Below are 11627 nucleotides of genomic sequence, written 5' to 3' on the forward strand. Positions count from 1 at the left end.
TTTTTTTTATAAAATAAAAAACCTACCCTAATTATCGGTGCGGTTATAGATTTATATAAAAACCTACGATTTTTTTAAAAAGAAACCTAAAAATCGATTCGATTCGATACAGTTCGGTCGATTTAGTTGATTTTCGAATATTCATAGAAACCCCTGGTCTAAGCATACAAGTTTAAAGCTCCAATGCTAAGGTACTTCTCGATCTTTAAATTTTCAAAAGCTAAATCATAAGTCTGACAAAACCTCTAAAGTGAACACACAAAGGAAATAGCAACGATGACACAACATCAAAAGGGTAAAGCAAAAGTGTCGAAACAGTTAATTCTTACAACAACAACAACCCAATATGGTAGTGTATACGCAAATCTTATTCCTATTCTGGGGTATAGAGGTTGTTTCCAATAGAAACTCGACATCCTTCCCTCCAATAACTCCCCACCTTGTTCTTGGGGTGACTCAAACTCACAACCTTTTGGTTGAAAGTGGAGGGTGCTTACCATCAGAGCAACCCACCTTGTACGCTTTCGGAAAATAGTATCGACTAATAATCATATTACAATAACAGTAAAATATATTCAGATACTAAGTCTAAGATATAAATTTTTATCACCTTTTAAAGACAAAGCTGACACATACCCCTACTAAATGACTAATTCTATTGATCAATTATAATGGATAGATATCACCGTAAACCTTCCTTTCAACCAAATACAGCTGTAAATTCTTGTGCTTTTAACATTTATCACTTTTGACAAATATTATCAATTTTTTTATTTCATGTAAACTTGCTTTACATCCTTGTAAGCAGGGGCAACTCAAGCGTATGTGGTGTCTAAGGCTAAAATTTAATATGGGACCATAAGTATTTATAAGAACGTTATAATATATATTTTTATTTAAAATCTATTCTTCTAACTTTTTGAGATGCAAAGTTGTTAATAATTTTTTTATAATCAATTTTTTCTAATAATTTCTTTTCAATTGATAATATAGCCAAGCCATTTAATCTTTCTTGAGACATTGTTGATCTTAGGTAAGATTTTATCAATTTTAGTTTTGAAAAATTTCTTTCTGCTGAAGCAACTGTTATAGGAACTGTTAACATTATTCTATAAGCAGTATAAGCATTTGGAAAAGAATCAAGTCTTTTTATTTGATTGAGTATATGGATTAGAGTTTTATCTTCTACTTGTATTATTTCTCTTAACACTTTTAATTCGAAAAATAAGTCTAAACCATCAATATCAGATTGACTGTTATGTTTTAAGGAACATCCAAGATTAAGACAATATTTTTTCAAATTCTCGTCATCCAATGATTTCAATTTTTTACCACTAAATAGGAAACCAAAGATATTTGCATATACTTCAAATTGTTCAAATCTATTTTGAAGTGAAAAAATGGCTTGATCTACTATGTATAAGAAGTAATCAACTCTAAAAGATTCTTCAAGAGACTTTGTGATTTCATTATCAACATTCTCATCAAATTGTTTCTTTCTATGTATTACACATTTATTACGAAATTCAGGTTCTATATTCATCTCAAGTGCAATTTTCTTAGCTGGAATTATAGCATTTGTAAATCCTTCTTATGTAAGATTTTATTAATTTTAATTTTGAAAAACTCGTTTCTGCTGAAGCAACTGTTATAGGAATTGTTAACATTATTCTATAAGCAATATAAGCAATTGGAAAAGAATCAAGTCTTTTTATTTAATTGGGTATATGGATTAGAGTATTATCTTCTACTTGTATTATTTCTCTTAACACTTTTAATTCGAAAAATATGTTTAAACCATCAATATCAGATTGACTGTTATGTTTTAAGGAACATTCAAGGTTAAGACAATATTTTTTCAAATTCTCGTCATCTAATGATCTCAATATTTTACCACTAAATAGGAAACCAAAGATACTTGCATATACTTCAAACTGTTCAAATCTATTTTGAAGTGAAAAAATGGCTTGATCTACTATGTATAAGAAGTAATCAACTCTAAAAGATTCTTCAAGAGACTTTGTGATTTCATTATCAACATTCCCATCAAATTGTTTCCTTCTATGTATTACACGTTTATTACGAAATTCAGGTTCTATATTCATCTCAAATGCAATTTTCTTAGCTTAAATTGTAGCATTTGTAAATCTTTCTTCTCTATATTTAAAAAAAAAAAGAAATTAGACCTCGTAGTTGATCTATGGCAACATCAATATGCATATCTTTTGATTGTAAACTTTTGCTAACTAAATTAATAGCAAATAATACATCATACCAAATAGTCATGTCCAATAAAAACTCAAAATTTTCAAGCTCATCTGTTGCTAAACAACTTGCTTCACTTTTTATTTTTGGATCCTCACTAACTTCTACTAATTTTATTAAAGCATCTCTTATTTGTGGAGTCTGGAATCGTATTGCTTTAATACTTTCAATACGACTTTCCCAGCATATTTGTAATAATGATTTAACTTTCCCAGCGTGTTTGTGATAATTTTATTAAAGCATCTTCTTGTTGGTCCCTTTTCTACTGATAAATTTCTCAACTTTGTATCAACGTTAGTCTATTGACTAGAATCATATATATTTTTAGGAATGTTATTATTTAATTCATTTATTAGTTCTTGATTTTCTTAAGAATCTTCGTCAGATTTCTCATAAACCTCTTCTTCTTCAATTTGGATTTTGTTATCATCTTACTCAACTAAGTTAGTGACTTGTTCATCTACAGAACATTCTCTTATATTTTGCGATCTAGTTTTTTCATTGTTTGTCAAAAATTTGTCAAGATCTCCCTTTTGAGATTTTATTAAATTTTTAACTTTTCTTTTCTTTTGGATTTTTGAATAACCAGATGCATATTTTATTGTTGGCATATTTATATTCTAAAAAATAATTAACAATATGTATGGAGTAAAATTAATAAAATAATAAATAATAAATAAAAATAATACTAAAAGGTTAGAATGATATTACCCGGATGACTGATTCAAGAAGTTTGAAGACTTTGATTCCAAAATATATAGTTGTTGGCTTGTAGGAGAAAGAAAGAAATCTAGTAGAATTGTAGAAAGAAGATAGCATGAATAAAGAGGAAGGAAGAAGTATGTCTCATATATGGAATATAGAGCGAAATGAAATTGTAACGTTGGGATTTACTTGGAAAGATTAAAAAGTAGAATTGTCAAATCAAATCAAATTGAAAACTATTTTTCTACTATGAAAAGTACAAAAGCACTATACATATATATAATATATATATTATTCCTAGAAAATGGACACCCCAAAATTGGGGGACTAAGGCACTTGTCTTACCCCATATACTGTTAGAGTCGGCCATGCTTGTAAGAATAGTAAATATATAAAAATCATTACAATCGATAAAATTTGGTATATAGATGTCTTTGTATTTCTCTTAGAGAGAAGGATAGTTTTTCCACGAGAAAGAAGGATATATATGTCGAATGAGAATACAAAAGAAGAGGTCAAATATTGGTAAATCACAAAGGACCAGTATAACTCAATATACTATTGTTTACCCTAAAAATTAAGTAATAATTAAACTTATATTGTGGTTTTGAGGATATGTGATTTAAACCAGTACCAATTGATAAACAATGAATTAAATAGATAAACTGGACAATAAAATAAATCAAATTGGTCTGCAAACAACGCCTCGACCTCGATTCGAGATAGTCTCGAGGTTAGTTAATAAGAACAGTAGAGGATGGAACAAACATCGATGAATTGTAAGTAAAATAAAGAAGGCAGTGTGTGTGTATATTCTTATCAATTAATAATTATTCTTCCCTTACAAGTGAATGGGATCCCTTTTTATATAATAGAGGAATCATAAATAAGGTATAACTCTAATAACGAAAGTAGATCCCATGATTGGCACTAATAACCGCTTTGATTTGATTTGTTCGGGGATTTTTGCCGTGATCTTTGATCGGTTACTGATATCTTGCCATTCCGTTATTACGCCTTACTTGAAGTCAGTCATGCTTGATCTCGGTTGTTGCTGGCCTTGATCTCAATGAACACTTCGATCTTCAGGCTTGATGTTCTATCTTCGAGCTCGAGCCTGATCTATTATAAGGTTACCCTCGAGGCAACTCCCCTGCCAACGAAATCGGGTATGCCTGATTTCTATCGTATACAGATAGTCCTCTCATTTTTTTGGAGTGTAACGAGAAGAAACGAATTCGAGATTTCGATTTAATACCTCGATCAATTATGATGTCAACATCGTGACGTAAGCAACAAAAGCGATTGAAGCGTCGCTTATGCACAATTCCCAAGGTCATTAATTAACGCTAGTTGATGGTCGGCCACCAGAGCTTTCAAATCATCAAAGTGGCTATTATAAATAGACCACCTTCATAATCTTCTCAAACTTTACTTTCAAACTTCTTTTAATCTTCAAAAGCTCTTCTATTCTCTTCAAGTTCATCAACTTTGTCGGTTTCCGTTTGCCAATCTCTTATTATAACACAAATTCCGCGTTCTTCTTCCTTAAACCTCATATAGCAATGACAAAGACATCAAAGACCATTCCTCAAGAAGAAAATGCCTCCTCATCACAGTCGGCCGGTGACAAAAACACCGGTGGAGCAACGTATCGAAGAGTGCATCCCCGAGCCATGTGAACTTACTTCCGACTTTAAAGTCGAAAAACCCTCTTCGGTTCCTGGTCGATACGAGCCCATGTTTAGATATACCTGTTCGATATCCGAAGGCAATCTCGAGCAGGTGAAAAAAGACTGCCATTAGGAGAATAAAAAGGTGGTGATTCCTACCCCCGATGAGGACATCACCACTCATGTGAAAGGGTTCTTAAGTGTGTATACTTACCCTTTCACACTGGGTTCCGTCGATCCTGTCATAATCGACTTCAGCCGCCAATATCGGGTAACCCTAGGCCAACAGATTTACCCTTCTTTTTGGCACTTTGTCATTTTGCTCAGATTCTTCTCGAGCAAGGTCGAGAGGATGTCTTTCACCCTCGATCATCTCATTAGGCTATACAGCTCCCGTCTTTATCGGGGCAGACTGATAAGGCTTCAGCGCCGGGCCACGAAGGTGCTATTCTCAAGCATAGATGAGGACAAGGACTGAGGATGGATGGGCCGGTTTGTCCGAGTCAGAACCTCTGACTTAATCCTCACCGAGAAGATGCCATTCCTCGAAGAATGGAACATGAAGCGTAAGTAGAACCTCATCGATAACGTTTGATTACTTGTTATGTTTCCTTTACCTCTTCTCATCTATATTCTTCTTTATGGTGCAGCTTCCCCCTAGTTTCCTGCTGCAGTCCCGGACCTTGCAGGTTGGGTTCGACAACTAGTTTCAACCTCTTCGTATGCTGAGCGCTCGTGGCGCGATTTGGCCAAAGGTCGATGGGACGCCAAAAATCAGGGTAAGTTACCATGTTCGTGTTTGATGTTTTCTTGTGAAATACTTTTTTTTACTTGATTTATTCTCATATAGGTCTTAGAGATAATGTCGCCATGAGGCCACTTCCCCTCGGGGAAAAGGAGGTCCCGAAGCCGACCAAAGACAAGAAAAGGAGAAGGGCCTCGCCTCCAGATACCTCGAAGCCCAGGAAAAGCAAGGCTCAAAAGTCGAAGACTGATCCTGCCGTTTTGTCTGCCGATGTAGTCCAAACGCAACGAGATGAAGACGAGGAGAGAGAAGATGCTGACTGCATGCTAGTGGCTCGGAAAAGGGGAGGCATTGAAGCGTCGAGAACTGCTGAGCCGGTGACGGTCGAGGAGGTTCAATTGCATACCGAGGTGATCTCGGAGGAAGGTCCAAGCAGAGTCCCCGAGTCATCGGGTGTTGATGATGCCTCCTGTCGTGGTGAGCAACAAGCGGGTGTGCCTGAAGGGTCTAGTTCATAGGCCCATCAAAGAGAAGAGAATGCCCCGAGTGAATCGCTCGGGGCAATTAATATTGATGATTCACCGCCCAGCCCCACATTCTCTGAGGGGCAGTTTCGGGATGCCCGGTCCATAGGGACCCCCGATGTGGGGACGACCCCCGAAGGGGATGATATTAGGGGTGTTCAAAAGTGAACCGAAATAAAAAACCGAGCCGCAAAAATGGCTTAATGGCTTATTGGTATCGAGTTAACGGTTTAACAGATGGGGAATAGATTGAAATTTTTTTAGTAACGGCTTATCGATTTGGGGACGAATTATTTAATTTTTTTAACGGATAATCCGTTAACCCGTTAAGAATATATATGTAATATGTATATTAAATAAGTAATATAAATCCTTTTCTTATCGTGGGTCGTGGCATTATACAAAAAGAAGTGTTAAAACTTAAAAGTGTTTCTTTACAGTAGCTCAATACCCTTCTTTACCAATACTCTATTAGGCATTTAGATTTGAGACATTAGAAAATAGAAACCCTAACGTCTAAAAGTGTTAATTTCAGTATTACACCCAGCAGTTAGAGTAGTAGACTCACCGTCTCCCTCTCGTTAACTTGCCTCTCCATCTCGCATCTCCCTCTCACCAACTCATCGTCTCGCCTCTCCCTCTCGCCATAACCAGAGCCCAGAGCAGCAGATGGTAAGTTTCTTTTCTTGTTGAAATTCCAAATGTTGCCTTCTCTGCTTTGTGCTGTTTTGAGATCGATTTTGACAGTTTCTGTTTAAATATCCATTAAGAAAATTGTTATTTTCATTCCTTTTCTTTTTTTGTTGTAGTGACTCATAACATGGCTGAAAATATACAAAGTGATAAGATGATGGGTGAAAGTGGGGCTTCTAATTCAAATGCAATAAGCCAATGTGAAACAACGGAGTCAAATATAACCCAAAAAGGGGAAAAAGGTCTAATGTATGGGATCATTTTACAGAAATTATTGCTTCCGAAGGGAGTACAAAAGCAAAATGTGACTATTGCTTTATTGAGTATTACTTTAAGACCAAAGACGGTACGTTGACACTTCTTTATCATATGTTTAAATATCCTAAACGCCCTGCTATTGTTGATAAAAAATAATCAAATTTAGGTTTTCAATCTGTTCCGTGGGTAGTCAGGGTGACATAGCTGTTGTTACTTGGAAATTTGATCAAGAAGAGTATAGGAAGGCGTTATGTCGTATGGTAATAGTTGATGAGCTTCCTTTCAGCTTTGTTGAGAAAGAAGGTTTTAGAGACTTTATGAAAGTGGCGCAACCTTATTTTCGGATCCCTTCCCGTAGTACTGTAACTAGGGATTGTTTTGATCTTTTTAATGAAGAAAATCAAAAGTTAAAGAGGTCTTTTATAGAAACGAAACAAAGAGTGTGTATTACCACGGATACCTGGACTTCTATGCAAAGAATCAATTATATGTGTATCACTGCCCATTGGATTGATAGTGAATGGAATATGCATAAAAGAATAATTAATTTTTGTCCTATTGTTAGTCATAAAGGCGAAGATATGGTAAATGGTATTGGTAGGTGCTTACGTGAGTGGGGGATAAATAAGATCTTCACTGTCACAGTTGATAATGCAAGCTCCAATGATGTGACAATAAAAGAATTGTCTAAGCAATTAACAAAAATGGGAACTAATTTGATGAACGATAATCACCTTCACGTGAGATGTATGGCTCGCATCATGAATCTTGTGATCAAAGATGGTTTAAAAGAATCTTCAGTGTCTATTGAACGTATTAGGCATGCAGTGAGATATGTTAGGCAGTCTCCTGCGAGGTTGAAGAGGTTTCAAGAATGTTTTGATGATGAACAACTCAATTGTAAAAAAACTTTATGCTTGGATATTCCAACTAGGTGGAATTTCACCTACTTGATGTTGCGCAGGGATGTTGAATTTGAAGGTGCATTTTCACATTATGCATCTAGTGAAATTGGCCTAAGACATTATCTTGAGCATTCTTATATTGAAGATGGAATTCCCACAGGTGAACTTTTGAGTAGTGATTGGGAGAATGTAAAAAGAATTACAAAGTTTATTGAAATCTTCTATCTTCTTACTTTGAAAATATCTGGATCACATTATGTTACATCGAATATTTATTTTCTTGAAATTTGTGTGGTTGTTGTTTATTTGAAGCAATTGATAGCAAATAAAGATACAGTTTTAAGTGAAATGGCAAATAAGATGAAGGAAAAGTTTAATAAGTATTGGGGTGATCCGGGGAAAATGAACAAGATAATTTTCATCTCATGTATTTTGGATCCACGTTATAAGCTCGAATCAGTTGGTTATGCACTTGTAAAGTTGTTTGGTGAAGATCCGGGGGAAACTATACAAGCAGAAGTGAGGAAGTACATGACTTTATTATTTAGTGAGAATGTAAAGTCCAACTCAAAAGGTGTCGTGCTTGCTTCATCTTCAGATTGTTCTTCATTGGACACTTCTACTTCCGGGATTTCTGACAGTCAAGTAAGCACCCAAAATACAGGACTTTTAGAATCACTAATGCAAGATATAAAAAAATATAAAAGTGGGAGTGGAGGTGTGGATACTAAAACAGAGTCAGATAAATATTTTGGTGAAGAAATTGAGGATGACACTAAAAAATTTGATGTTCTTCTCTGGTGGAAATTGAACTCAGCTAGATTTCCTGTTCTTGCGGATATGGCTCGTGATGTATTAGCAGTTCTAGTTTCAAGTGTGGCATCCCAATGTGCGTTTAGTTCGGGAGTACGTCTTCTTGATTCATTTAGGAGTTCATTAACTCCTAAATTGGTGCAAGCTCTAGTGTGTCTTCAAGATTGGCTTCGAAATAAAAAATTAAAACAACCTGTTAGTGTTGAGGAAGATATTGATAAAATAGAGCAGCTTGAACAAGGTAATAATATTGTTACTATATTTGTTGTATATAAGTGTTGTGGATATGCTTATATTTATCACACGACTCATTATTTTAATTTGGTTTCTTCAGATTTAGCCAGCGATGGAAAAGACCCTTCCGTAATTGACGTGTAGTATTAATATATCTGGTAAGAATTCAAATTGTAATACAATGTTAATAAATATGTTAATATATTAACAACAAACAAGAATTTTTAGATCAACAATTTATATAATTCTACTAATTAGTTCAAATTTAAGGTGTATCTGCAAACTCATTGATCTCATTTTGTAAAGTCTTGTGCCCTCAAGCTGTCATATTTCAAGCCTACTACCATCTGAGTTATATAGTGCTAGGCTGTTGGATGTTAGCAGTTTGTTATTTCTTGAATTCTATTAATAATGTAAACGGTTCTACCATTGCAGAGTGATTTCAAAGACTCTTAGGTTGTTGTTTGAACTTTGAAGCTGCAGAAATTGAAGCATTGTTAGGCGTTAGCTGCAGCAGTTGTATTTTGTGGATGTCTCCAATTGTTATAGATTTTATGTCTAAATTTTCATTTTATCTCTAGTTGTATTCTGGACTCATTTTGACAGGTGTAATTGCCATGTGTTAAGTGTTAATAGAATCTCCATTCATCATTATTATAAAACAGTTAAGATTTCAAGTGGTTACTATATATGGATAGTAAATTGGTGATTAATAAGCATGTGTAAATATGTGTATAAAGTTTTATACTCTTTGTTATTTCTGTGTATAGATTGATCACGCACTAGCAAATAGTGATTTAAGCATGTGTAAATTAAATATCTTTACAGCTTTGCCTTTAGATCTTTACATATTAAATTAGTATTGATGTGATCTTTATGAAAATGGTATGTGTGTCATGTGCAATTGCATCCATTGCTCCAATATTTGTAGTCTGAACTGAAAGCAGCGTCAGTGGGCACTAGCAGATTTCTCTAGTGTTTAGAGGTGTCAATTTTGGTGTAACAACTAATAGGCTGTAACATGATGGACCAAAATAGGCCTCTGTAATATAGATTGAACTAGGCCGATAAACCGCCCGATAATAGCTAAACTGATACCAGTCTGCCCAATATCTTATCGGGTGGCTAGCGGATTAATACATTTAAAAACCGATAACTGATAAGCCGAACTGTTAAGAGTAAATAAATGTCTGATCCGCCCGATAAGCAACCCTAGATGATATATTTCGCGGCTGCTTCACGGGGGTCGATGGTGTTTCCGACCTGGACGCATCACTCATTTTTGATAAGGCTCAACGGCTTCTGAACCAAGTGAGTTTTAACCCATGTTACCATGCTTGCGTTTGTTCTTATTTCTCTAAGTCTGATTTCCTTCCTTTCTATACAGGCTACGATGCTCCATCGAGAAGCGTCCTCTAAATACTGAGCTGAGCTGGCCCGATGTGAGGCTGATCTAAAAAAGCTTACGGAGGAGAGAGACGTTCTCAAACTCCTCTGTGTGCAAAAAGAAGAGAAGATCATGAGCATTCGAGCCGAATTGATATTGGCAACTAACACTTTGATCCTGCAGGTTCAGTAGAAGGCCGAATTGGTTGAGCAGCTTCATGAGGAGGCCAATATGAAAGAGGAAGAGACTTTGGGGTGGAAGCATAACATGGACCGTCTCGCCTCGGAGAAAGATGCTGTTCGGGCCCAACTGTCTTTGGTTGAGCGTCAACTCCAAAGTGTGAAGGGGGAGAACTTGGCCCGAGCCCATAAAGTTGAAGAGCTCGAGACTCGGTTGGCCACTGAGCTTGCAAGGGCCACATCCGAGGCAGAGGTGCTCGTGGCCTCCTACTGAGTCGATGCTGAAGCGGCTAACACTCGGGCAAAGGAAATTTCTGACGCTGTTGAGGTTAGATTGTCCCGTGTTGCCGAGCATGCTAGGTGCCAACCTCGAAGAGAGACTCTTGAGGAGGTACATGACCGTGGCTTCGACCTCACGGCTTATATCGAGAGTGCGAAGGTTTTGGAGGACAAGGCTAGAGCTTTCTTTATGCCTTGCAAGGTTTTCGGCTTAGAAGACTTAGTAAAAAATGTCTTTATGCCTTAACACGTATTCTTTACCCATTGGATTTTTTGAGGGTTCGATGTCGATTGAAACCCTTTTGCTTTTTGTGCCTTAGTACATTTGTGTTAAGATAATTTAATACCTCTTAAGGTTTTTCGAGGGCTGATTTTATCGAAGCCCTTTTAATTACTTGCCGAGGGTAGCTTTTTTAACCGATTTTTCAAAGAATTCGAAGGCCTATTTTTATTGCGGGAGTTGGACATCTCCGAGCCACCTTAATTTGGTCGTAGCCTTTGGGTATGCCTCTTGGGATTATTTCCCAATAACACTTTCGAAGTGTAGTCCCCGAGAATGATGGCCTTGGCCTATAGATCTAGGGGTGCCTCTTTGAGGTCTTATGAATTTGAGTTTAGATTACTCGAATATATCGATCACCGACGACAATCCCCGAGTGTACGGGGTATATTTGCACTTAGCCCTTGAGTCATTTCTCACAAAATCATAAATATGGAGCTTGTATAGTAGAAAATTTTCTTTGAGACACAAGATGTTTGATATAGAAAGAATGCTTCTTTGTATAATTTATACATGCGTACATTTTTTGCCATCGAGGATCGACTAATGTATACGGACATAGTTCATTCGACCGTTTGGCCCATTACAAAGTTTCTTTATCGAGACCCTTTTACACGAAGTATTTTTCTCGAAAGTGTAACATCCGAGGGTGATGCCCCCCAGCATTTGAGGTTGATTGTAAATAAG

This window comes from Nicotiana tabacum, chromosome 4 (genome assembly GCF_000715075.1).
Source record: "Nicotiana tabacum cultivar K326 chromosome 4, ASM71507v2, whole genome shotgun sequence".
NCBI classification, from domain to species: domain Eukaryota; kingdom Viridiplantae; phylum Streptophyta; class Magnoliopsida; order Solanales; family Solanaceae; genus Nicotiana; species Nicotiana tabacum.